Source organism: Mobula birostris, chromosome 14 (genome assembly GCF_030028105.1).
Source record: "Mobula birostris isolate sMobBir1 chromosome 14, sMobBir1.hap1, whole genome shotgun sequence".
Taxonomy (NCBI): Eukaryota; Metazoa; Chordata; class Chondrichthyes; order Myliobatiformes; family Myliobatidae; genus Mobula; species Mobula birostris.
In genome coordinates this window covers 65,087,751-65,098,651 of record NC_092383.1, presented here as the reverse complement: position 1 = coordinate 65,098,651, position 10,901 = coordinate 65,087,751, and positions in this window count along the sequence as shown.

Sequence of the window (10,901 nt, the reverse complement as noted above, 5' to 3'; positions counted from 1 at the left end):
TGTCAGGAAACGTTGAGGAGGCTTGATCCATAAGCGAAGCAATGTAGACAACTTAACTGAGAACAATAGACCTCAAAATAACAAGCCATGTGGGGCAACGAAGCAAGAGGGAACAAAAACTGGCAACAAGCTAAACTTTAGCCATGGACAGTAAAAGCTAGGAGCAGCTGCTTGAGGCCGGCTGGTTCAATGAGAGAACAAGGACTGTGGATGAGAACCGGGGTTAAGTAAGCCACAAGTGTTAAATCTGAAACAAGAGGGAGATGAATCCTGTTAGCTGGGTGGAGACTTGGAGGTGCCTGCTTGTGCAGCCTGGCAGGTGTCAGTAGAAGCAGGTCCCTCCACAGCCAGTCCCCAATGGCCCAGGACAATTCACATGGATCTGGTGGAACTCAACAGTAAGCAGTGGATCGGAGATGTAGCCGGACGGCACCCAAGACCTCTCCTCTGAGCCATAGCCTTCCCAGTTGACCAGGAACTGCACACCCTGTCCATGACAACATGAACCAAGCAACCAGTGGACCATGCACACTGGATCACCTAGCATCCTGCTAGGCTCTGGAGGTAGATTGTGTGGTCCATAGAAAACGGACGAGGCAGGACATGTGGAAGGTAGGTGTGATCCTAGCAGTGGCATCTGGTGATGGTAAGTGACTGGATTAATGTAACAGGTGATCTTGAAAGAACCAATGAACTAAGGCGAGGGTTTGCAGGAGTTGGTGTGCAGGGGGCACATCACGCATGGACAGCCAGGCAAGGTTCTCAAGCCAGCTGGGCACTGATGGCAGTTGGCCTGGTTGCAGGGGACATGGTTGGCAGCTAAGGTGGCCCTCCATGCCCTCCTCCAAGCATTTTGGCAGTGGCAAACCAGGGTCTGGGCAGGTGGGACCTCCACTGTGGACTCCTCCATGAGAAACAACGGAGGTTGGTAGCCAGGAAGGGTGACATGCTTGTGGCAGAGGTGGTGTGTAGATTGTGGGCCAGCTTGACCCAGAGCAGGTAGGTCTTCCGTGTGGAAGGGTTGGAGGTAGCAAAGCATTACAGAAACTTCTCCACTTGCTGATTGGCTCTTTCTGATTGACCATTGGTCTGTGGATGTCAGCCGGAGGACAAAGTCACTGAGGTGCAGAGGAGTGAGCAGAAAGCTTTCCAGAAGTGGGAGATTACTTGTGGGCTTTGGTCTGACACAATGTCCTGACAGAAGCCGTGGAGGTGAACTACACATTGGGTGAACCAAGCCTGCTGCCTCAGCAGCTGATGGACGTTTGGGGAGGGCAATGAAGTGAGCCGCCTTTGGAGAATCGGTCCATCACTGTCATGATCAGTGTCGCCCATCAGAAGGTGGCAAATCCAAGGCACTGTGGGATCATGGGAGTCATAGGACCAGTAAATGGCACAAGAGCCCAGAGGCCTGCTTGTTGGAAGAATTGGACTGAGGGCAGGTAGCAACGACCTGACATACATCCGTGATCATGGTGGGTCACCAGAACTGGTATTGCAGAAAATACAGAACCCATTGTGTGCCTGGATGGCTGAGGGGAAGTGGGGTAAGGAGTGGACCCACTGGAAAGCACCAATGGCTGTCCACGTTGCACACACGGAGTCCAGTCCCAAATCCATCAGAGCCCCATGTTGGTATTGAACCGACACAGTGCGGAGGGGGACAGAGGGAGCGAGTTGGCCTATGATGCTGCAACAAGGGGCTGGAAAGATCTTTCCGGATAGGAGCAACCTCGTCTCTACCTGGAGGCACGGTGAGCATTTGATGCCCTGGTGGTCAGCTGCTCCGCGGCAGGCGCATGAGTTGTTTCTCCACTGACGCTTGCACTCTTGGTGGGGGAGATAGGGGAGCTCTCCGTCACTGCATGGGTTCTGGATGCATTGGCAATGGGTGATCTGAAGCCTGAAATGATTCTGGGAACAGAAATGGTGGTCTGCGTGATGATCTGGAATGTTGTTTCTGGTCAGTATGGAGAGCCAGAGTAATGAGGCTTTCGAGGTCAGTGGACATCTCCTGGGTAGACAGCACCCTGAGAGGCCATGGTGGTAATGGGCTAGCAACACTTCTGAATTCCAACCACACTACACTGCGAGGGTCCCAAATTCATGGTGTAATCCAGCAAAGAGCATGAGGCTTGGTGCTGACAAAGTATCAGATCCGCTGCCTGCATTCCACTTCCCGGATGGTCGAACAACTGGTGCATCTCAGTGGTGAAGTTCTCATATTTGATGCAAATGGTGGTTTCATTGTCCTAGTTAGTGCTGGCCTGGGTCAGAGCTCGCCAGCCAAGAAAGAGGCACGTAAGGTGATCTTTGCTCAGTCCATAGAATACAGAGAAGGCTAGAGCTTGAAGTGTAAGACGCAGTGGGAAAGGAAGTTGCAGCACCTGGTTGGAGATCCATCGAAGAACTGGGGCACAAGAATCTGGGGCATAGAGGGAGGAGGTGGCCTGGCGTGGAGTTGCTGCACTAAGGCAGAGAGTTGGAAGGCAGTGGTGAGCAGACGGTTAATGGTTTCCTGCTGCTTGTGGATTGTGTGCTCATGTCGATAGATAACTTCCTTTCGGTGAGCATCCTGTGCAGGGTCAATCGAGGGCTCACTCATCCTGTCAGGAAACGTTGAGGAAGCTTGAAGCAAAATTGGAGTAGCGGAGATAATCCAGCAGTGAACAATAACTTTAACAATAGACCACAAAGCAAGAGAGAACAGAAACTAAACACAACAGACAACAAGGTAAACTTTAGGCACAGAGGGTGAAAGCTGGGAGGAACTGGTTGAAGCTGACTGGTTCGATGAATGAACAAGGACTCTGGTTGAGAACTGGTTGATGAGTCTGGAACAAGCAGTAGATGAATCCTATCAACTGGGTGGAGACTGGGAGGTGCCTGCACGTCCATGCTGGGAGGTGTCAGCAGGAGCAGGCCTGACAGAGGAGTAATTTCTTTGTCAGAGAATGGTGAATCTGTGAAATGCATTGTCATGGATGACTGTGGAAGCCAAGCCATTGAGTATATTAAAGTGGTTGAAAGGTTCTTGATTAGTAATGGTGTCAAAGGTTAGGGGAAGAAGACAGAAGAATGGGGTTGAGAAGGTAGTAAGTCAGCCATGATAGAATGGCAGAACTCTCTCAATGGCTGAAGGGCCAATCCTGCTCCTATTTCTTAAGGTCTTATGGTCTTTTGAATACTTATCCATTGTGCAACCAAAATATCATCCTCGTGTCCACATAGAACTATTCCTGCAACCACCACTGGAATTCAACCACAGAAGTCGGCACAACTTATAAGACTGTTTCATGCTTCAAGGTAAAATGGCAGGAAAACAGGGTTCTATTCTACATATTGGTACAAGAAATGTATCCTGCAGTTATGAGAAACTGGAAAAACTGAGAGTATGATTCTATCAATTTCTGTGGTAGTTACAGTATAGCTCCTGAAACAGGCAGGTTAATGGTGTTCCAGAACACTGATGAGAGACAACTGAGTCTTATTCACATATTGCGGTGGACCCATCATAGGGAACCAGGATCTTTTCCATTTGACTTCATACAACCAAGCTTACCAGGTAGGTTGTGCTAATTTGATTGAATGTTCATAGTTATTTTTGGAGTAGTGGAAGCCTTAAGACTTGGCTTTACCAACTCCAGTGTGAGCTGTGTAAAATCCAATATGATAGATATGTCCTTTTCGAGGAGATGACGTACTTAATAACAGGAATGCTGCTGGTAGCTTGTAGACTTTTATATTCTTTTTTTGCTTTGTGGCTATCTGGAAAAGACATATTTCAGTGTTGTATATGAATACATACTTTGATAATAAATGAACCATAGAAACTTTCAACCTTTTAGATGCAATTTTTATTTGTAAAATTGTATATATAAAAAATCAATTTCTATACATAGACTGATTGTATGTACATAAAGTGGGATATAGTGGGGTATGGTGGGGTTGGTTAATGGTCAATCTGATGGATTAGGGGAAGTAACTGTTTTTGAGTCTGGTGATCCTGGATGCTTGAACTAAGAGGATAGAGAATTTCAGTAGATTACTGTGAGTACGTTACTATGTTATTTTATGATGATATTCTAATTAATCTCATCTTATTTGTGGTGAATAACAATTTACAGTATATTCATATATTCTCATTAATTCTTAAAGTTATGCTAAATCTTTACAAGTCACTAGTTGGTTGCCAGTGGAGCAAGATGCACAATTTTGGACACCAAACTTTGGGAGCAATGTCAAGACCCTAGAGATACTGTAGTTCTCTGGAAAGATTATAGAAGGCAGCATTGTTTACCTTAGAGACGGGAAGGCTACGAAGAGATAATTAACTAAAGTACTTAAAAGTTTGTGAAGTGTTGATCAGGCAAGTTGGTTGAAACTATTTCTCCTACCAAATGGGTCAATAACACAAGTTTAGAATAATTATCAAACAAGTAAGACGTATAATCTAAACATACAGGCTGCTATTTCATTGATAGGTTGACTGACTACTATGAAATTGTGTACATGAATGGTACAATATGGGGAGAATAAATTAAATGCAAACTAATGCGATAGTGGGATTCTGTGTGAGACAGCACAGAACTGATGGCCCAAAATGATGTAAGGACATGTGGTGAATATGTGGGAAAATGAAACATGCTTCCTGAACAGATGGTGAGAACAGATTCCAAAGGAACATTAAAAATCAATTAGATGCGTACTTGAAGAAGACCAAATAACAGGCTAATGGATAAAAAAAACCTGAGATTTGGGAGCAGATTGTACAGTATCTTTGGCACAGGTGTAGCAGTTTGACTGGCTGCAGTGTGAGATTTCAGGATTCTATTTATTATTTCTTGTCTACTCCCCTCCTTCTGCTTGGGATCTGGGAAAGAGAGCCTTAGGATCCTTAAAATACATATTGGTTGGCCAATTTGCACAAATGAATCTGAAATTTGTACCTGATCCAGCTTGAAAACATTTAAGTCACCATAACTGGCCTCTGTTTAAAGATGAATAACTATTGAAGCCAAGCTGGTCAGAAGGTGAGTTGTAGCGAGGTGAACAGGCCTGAAATGAACTGATTGTTAGTGCCTGGTGGGATCTCAAATATTATGATTGACAGTTCAAATAACCTGTCTCATGTGCAGGCACAGATGAAACTATTAATTTCAATCACTGCACTGAAAGATCTTTCTGTAGTTATAAATGCATGGTAATGATGAGTGACTTTGAATGTGCATAGTTTAGTTTGAAGCTAAATCATGCACCTGCTTGGCTCCACATTGCAGAGTTGGAAACAATCCTTGATATGAATGAATTATTAAAGACAACAAAGGCTGGATTTTGACCTCCATTAGGGTCTCTACCAACTGCTTGAGTTTGAATAATATCTGATGTTTACATTATTTTTAGAATATCATGCATAAAAGAGTATATAACAGTATGCAAACAAAGAAAGTAGTACAACGTAATCTTCTTTCACCGGTGCACTATTTATACCAAGCCATTGGCAAAATAAAGTTGGGCTAAAGCTCAAAGCAGCCAGCAATGTCATTTGGAGTGGAGTGGGTCCAAATTCTATTGTTTCATCTCACAAGAAATGTGTTTGAATTGAGCCCAAAAAAACAAAATGAAAATCTCTCCCTGCAGGATACATGGTCACCAATATGAAATAGATTCCAAAAAGTAGCTAACATCCATCACACAAAACCATCTATGATTACACTGGTAGCTTCAATAAAAGCCAAAAGGTTACTTTTTTTACTTGAGTGAAAAATCAGCAGACCCTGACAGATCAAATATTACAGAAAGGCATCAATTGTTGTCTCGTCAAAGTGAAAAGGTTACTGTCTTGAAATAAAGAGGTGACACAAATTTAGGAATTATCACACTCCCACCTTAGAGCTGAACAGGAACTGTTTAATAATAGTCGCTCATTGAAAAGCAATGGGATAATTGAGTGGTGACCTTCACCATTTTAAAATATGGTTCACTGGAAAATTGAAGCTGGCAGTTAAGAAATTGACTGGAATGAAGTGAAGCACAAAATCGGCTATATGCCTCTTAAACTGAAGTATAATGTAATACAGATTTTTAATTTCAATTTGTCTAATATCACATATTAAAGAGTTAGTAGAGGTCAGCATAGTGGTTCAGGAATTAATGCTTCTGTTTGACCCTGACTTTGGGTGCTGTCTATGCAAAGTTTGCACATTCCCACCAGAACTGCATTGGTTTCTATTTTGCCCTCAGGTTTCTACCCAAAGACATGCAGGTACATCACCTGACTCCTATAGATTATCCCTTTGAGCAGGTTGATAGGAAAAGGAATCAAAGGAGAATTGATGGGTATGTGTGGAAATTACAGGACTACAGAGAAATAAGGAGAAGGGGAATGGGACTGGTGGAACGTTTCTACTAGGAGCAATATAGACCCAATGATCTTCCATGGAAGATATCACATGGAAGGATTTGGTGTGTTCATATAATAGTAGTTCCTTTCCTCCAGAGTATTTTGCTGAAAATTATTACCTTTATTGACTATATTTTTGAAATTCTGGGCATTTTTGTGGAAGTCAATATTTATTGTCCATCCATATCTAATTTCCCCAATGAAGGTGGTTGTGAGCCACCATCTAGAACTGCTACAACTCTCCTGGTGAAGGTACTTCCTTTCTTCTTTCTTTATTAATCTTTTTATTGATTTAGAAGGAATATAAATACAAACAAGAGGAGAATTATCTCAAATATATTTATCAATAACAATACAAACAGAGATTAAAATAGACATTATCAAAATCAAACATAGTGTTAAGCCAGTACGTAATATATAATAAAAAAGAAAACAACTAATTCTCCTCTTACCAGTTCATGAAGAGGAATGAAAAAACTTTGAATTTTAAATGAAGAAAAAAAAACTCACTCCACTATACAAAAGGAAAGGGACTGGGCAGTCCATTCTGAGGATACGACCAAAAAAAAGGAAAGACTTTCTGATCAAATCTAAAACTTTGAAAAAAAAATTGGAAGAGTAATAAATCAAATCCAAGTGAAAATATTGAATAAAAGGTCGCCAGATTTGCACAAATTTAAAGGATGTATCAAATGTCCAACTTCTGATTTTCTCTAAACTTAAACAGGACATAATGGAGGAGAGCCAATAAAAGACAGTAGGTGGATTAGGATCCTTCCACTTCAGTAAAATGGCTCTCCTAGCCAATAAAGTTGAAAAGGCTATCATATGTTGAGCAGAAACAGGAATATTTCCTGGTTTTGATGGGTAATCCCAAATATTGCCGTAAGTGAATTAGATTGTAGGTCCAGATCCAAGACCTTTGATAATGTTTTAAAAACATCTCTCCAAAAATTGTCTAACTTTATACAAGACCAAAACATATCAGTTAAGGTGGCCACCTCAGTATTACATCTGTCACAAACAGGATTGATGTTGGAAAAAATACGTGCTAGTTTATCCTTTGACATATGGGCTCGAAGCACAACCTTGAACTGTGTCAAGGAATGATGGGCACAAGGAGATGAGTTATTAACCAAATGAAGAATTTTACTCCATTGATTATCTGAAAATGACTCTTGAACTTCCAATTCCCAAGCACGTTTAATTTTATCGTTAGATATCATTCATAAATTTAATATCCTTTTATAAATTATAGCTATCAACCCCTTTTTGAAGTGGTTTAAGCTGAAAAAGAGCCTGTCATATTAGTCATAGTCATAATCATTATTGATCCCTGGGGAAATTGGGTTTTGTTACAGTTGCACCATAAATAATTAAATAGTAATAAAACCATAAATAATTAAATAGTAATAAAACCATAAACAATTAAATAGTAATATGTAAATTATGCCAGGAAATAAGTCCAAGACCAGCCTATTGGCTCAGTGTGTCTGACCACCCAAGGGATGAGTTATAATGTTTGATGGCCACAGGCAGGAATGACTTCCTGTGACGCTCTGTGCTGCATCTCGGTGGAATGAGTCTCTGGCTGAATATACTCCTGTGCCCAACCAGTACATTATGTAGTGGATGGGAGACATTGTCCAAGATGGCATGCAACTTAGATAGCATCCTCTTTTCAGACACCACCGTCAGAGAGTCCAGTTCCATCCCCACAACATCACTGGCCTTACGAATGAGTTTGTTGATTCTGTTGGTGTCTCCTACCCTCAGCCTGCTGCCCCAGCACACAACAGCAAACATGATAGCACTGGCCACCACAGACTCGTAGAACATCCTCAGCATTGTCCGGCAGATGTTAAAGGACCTCAGTCTCCTCAGGAAATAGAGACGGCTCTGACCCTTCTTGTAGACAGCCTCAGTGTTCTTTGACCAGTCCAGTTTATTGTCAATTCGTATCCCCAGGTATTTGTAATCCTCCACCATGTCCACACTGACCCCCTGGATGGAAACAGGGGTCTCCGGTACCTTAGCTCTGCTCAGGTCTACCACCAGCTCCTTAGTCTTTTTCACATTAAGTTGCAAATAATTCTGCTCACACCATGTGACAAAGTTTCCTACCGTAGCCCTGCACTCAGCCTCATCACCCCTGCTGATGCATCCAACTATGGCAGAGTCATCAGAAAACTTCTGAAGATGACAAGACTCTGTGCAGTAGTTGAAGTCTGAGGTGTAAATGGTGAAGCGAAAGGGAGACAAGACAGTCCCCTGTGGAGCCCCAGTGCTGCTGATCACTCTGTTGGACACACAGTGTTGCAAGCACATGTACTGTGGTCTGCCAGTCAGGTAATCAAGAATCCATGACACCAGGAAAGCATCCACCTGCATCGCTGTCAGCTTCTCCCCCAGCAGAGCAGGGCGGATGGTATTGAACGCACTAGAGAAGTCAAAAAACATGACCCTCACAGTGTTCGCTGACTTGTCCAGGTGGGCGTAGACACGGTTCAGCAGGTAGACGATGGCATCCTCAATTCCTAGTCAGGGCTGGTAAGCGAACTGGAGGGGATCTAAGTGTGGCTTGACCATAGGCCAGAGCAGCTCCAGAACAAGTCTCTCCAGGGTCTTGACGATGTGGGAGGTCAATGCCACCAGTCTGTAGTCATTGAGGCCGCTGGGGCACGGCGTCTTCGGCACAGGGACGAGGCAGGACGTCTTCCACAGCACAGGAACCCTCCGGAGCCTCAGGCTCGGGTTGAAGACATGGCGAAGTACTCCACATAGCTGAGGGGCACAGGCTTTGAGCACCCTGGTACTGACACCATCCGGTCCTGCAACCTTGCTTGGGTTGAGACGTTTCAGCTGTCTTCTCACCTGTTCAGCTGTGAAGCCCACCGTGGTGGTTTCGTATGGGGAAGGGGTACAGTCATGAGAGCAGGGTGGGGGACTGTGAGGAGGGGTAGGAGGGGAGAGTGGAATATGTGTTGGTTGGAGGCCGACAACAGATGACTCATGTGGGTGAAGGTACTCTCATGGCACTCTTGGTTCCAGGATTCAAATCTGGGAAAAGTGAATGAAATTTCTGAGGCAGAGCAGAGCATAATTTGCAGCAACACTTGTGGATAATGGTGCACCACCGATAAACAAATGCGCAGGGTGGAGAATGGCATACCAAACTACTGTGTTGCTTTGCGCTAGAATGTGTAAGCATTAATGGAGGGTATCCTTTGACACTCATCATTGTCTAGTAAATGGTGAAAAGGTCGAGAGTCTCATTCTACGGTATCGAGCAATGTACAAGGTTTGATTTCAGCATTAGATTGTTGTGCCTTTCATACTTTATTTTTCCCAAGACCTCTGGATTCCACCCATGGTCATATGTTGCCTTGATGACAAGAGCTCACTTTCTCAGCACCTCTGGAATTCAGCCATTTGGACAAATGCTGTGATGAAGTCTGAAGCTGAGTGATCTTGACAAAACTCAAAATGAGTCGTGTGAAGATTATTTTGCAAATAAGTACTGTTTTAATAGCACTGCCAATGACAACTTCTATCATCTTGCTGGAGACTGACAGTGGTTTGATTGGAAAGTAATTAGCCAGATTGGATCTTTTCAGATTTTTGTGAACAGAACATATTTAGTCAACTTCCCGATTGTTGAGTAGATGGAAATGTTGTGATTGCACTAGAACAGCTTGGCTGGAGACACAGCTAAATTTAGAGCATAGATTGTCAGTATAATTGGTGTATTGTCTGGTCTCACAACATATGCTGTATCCAGAGCTCTCAACCTTTTCTTAAAATCATGTGGAGTGTATCAATTTGGCTGCAAGTTGCAAATATTCCCATTAGAATATTTCACCAGTGGAGTTTCCCAGACATTTTACGTTTAACAATTTTATGGGCTTAAGCAGGGTTACGATACTTCAGCTTGACCTAAGTTTTGTTGATAGGCACCTAAGGAGGAAGTCAAAATGGATGACTTCTGTGACATGCTTAAATCTTCATTTTAGTGTTTTCATGCTGCAACCTACCACCATTGAGACTGAGGGTGTTCTTGGACCATCCTCCTTCTGTTAGTTGCCCATCACCATTCAGAACTGGATGTAAGTAGGACTGCAAAGGTTCCATTGGATTTGTTGTCTGTGAGGTTACTTAGCTTTGTCAGTGGTAGACATAAACAGAAAATATTGGAAAAAAACTCAACTGGCCAGGCAGCATCTGTAGAGAGAGAAGCAATCAATGTTTTGAGTCTGTGACCCTCCATTCTGTTTTTGCAGTGTGCCTTTTTCCTGCACGAGGCTTAACCAAATTGGCACATCATTTTAACCCTGGTGCTGCTCCCAGCATGCTCTCCTACATGCACGAGAAGAGCAGGGTGAGATACCTCAATGACCATCACACAGTGGAACTCACACCTACTGTGATAAAGTGCTTTGAGAGGTTGGTCATGGCTAGAATTAACTCCTGCCCAAGCAAGGACCTGGACCCACTACAA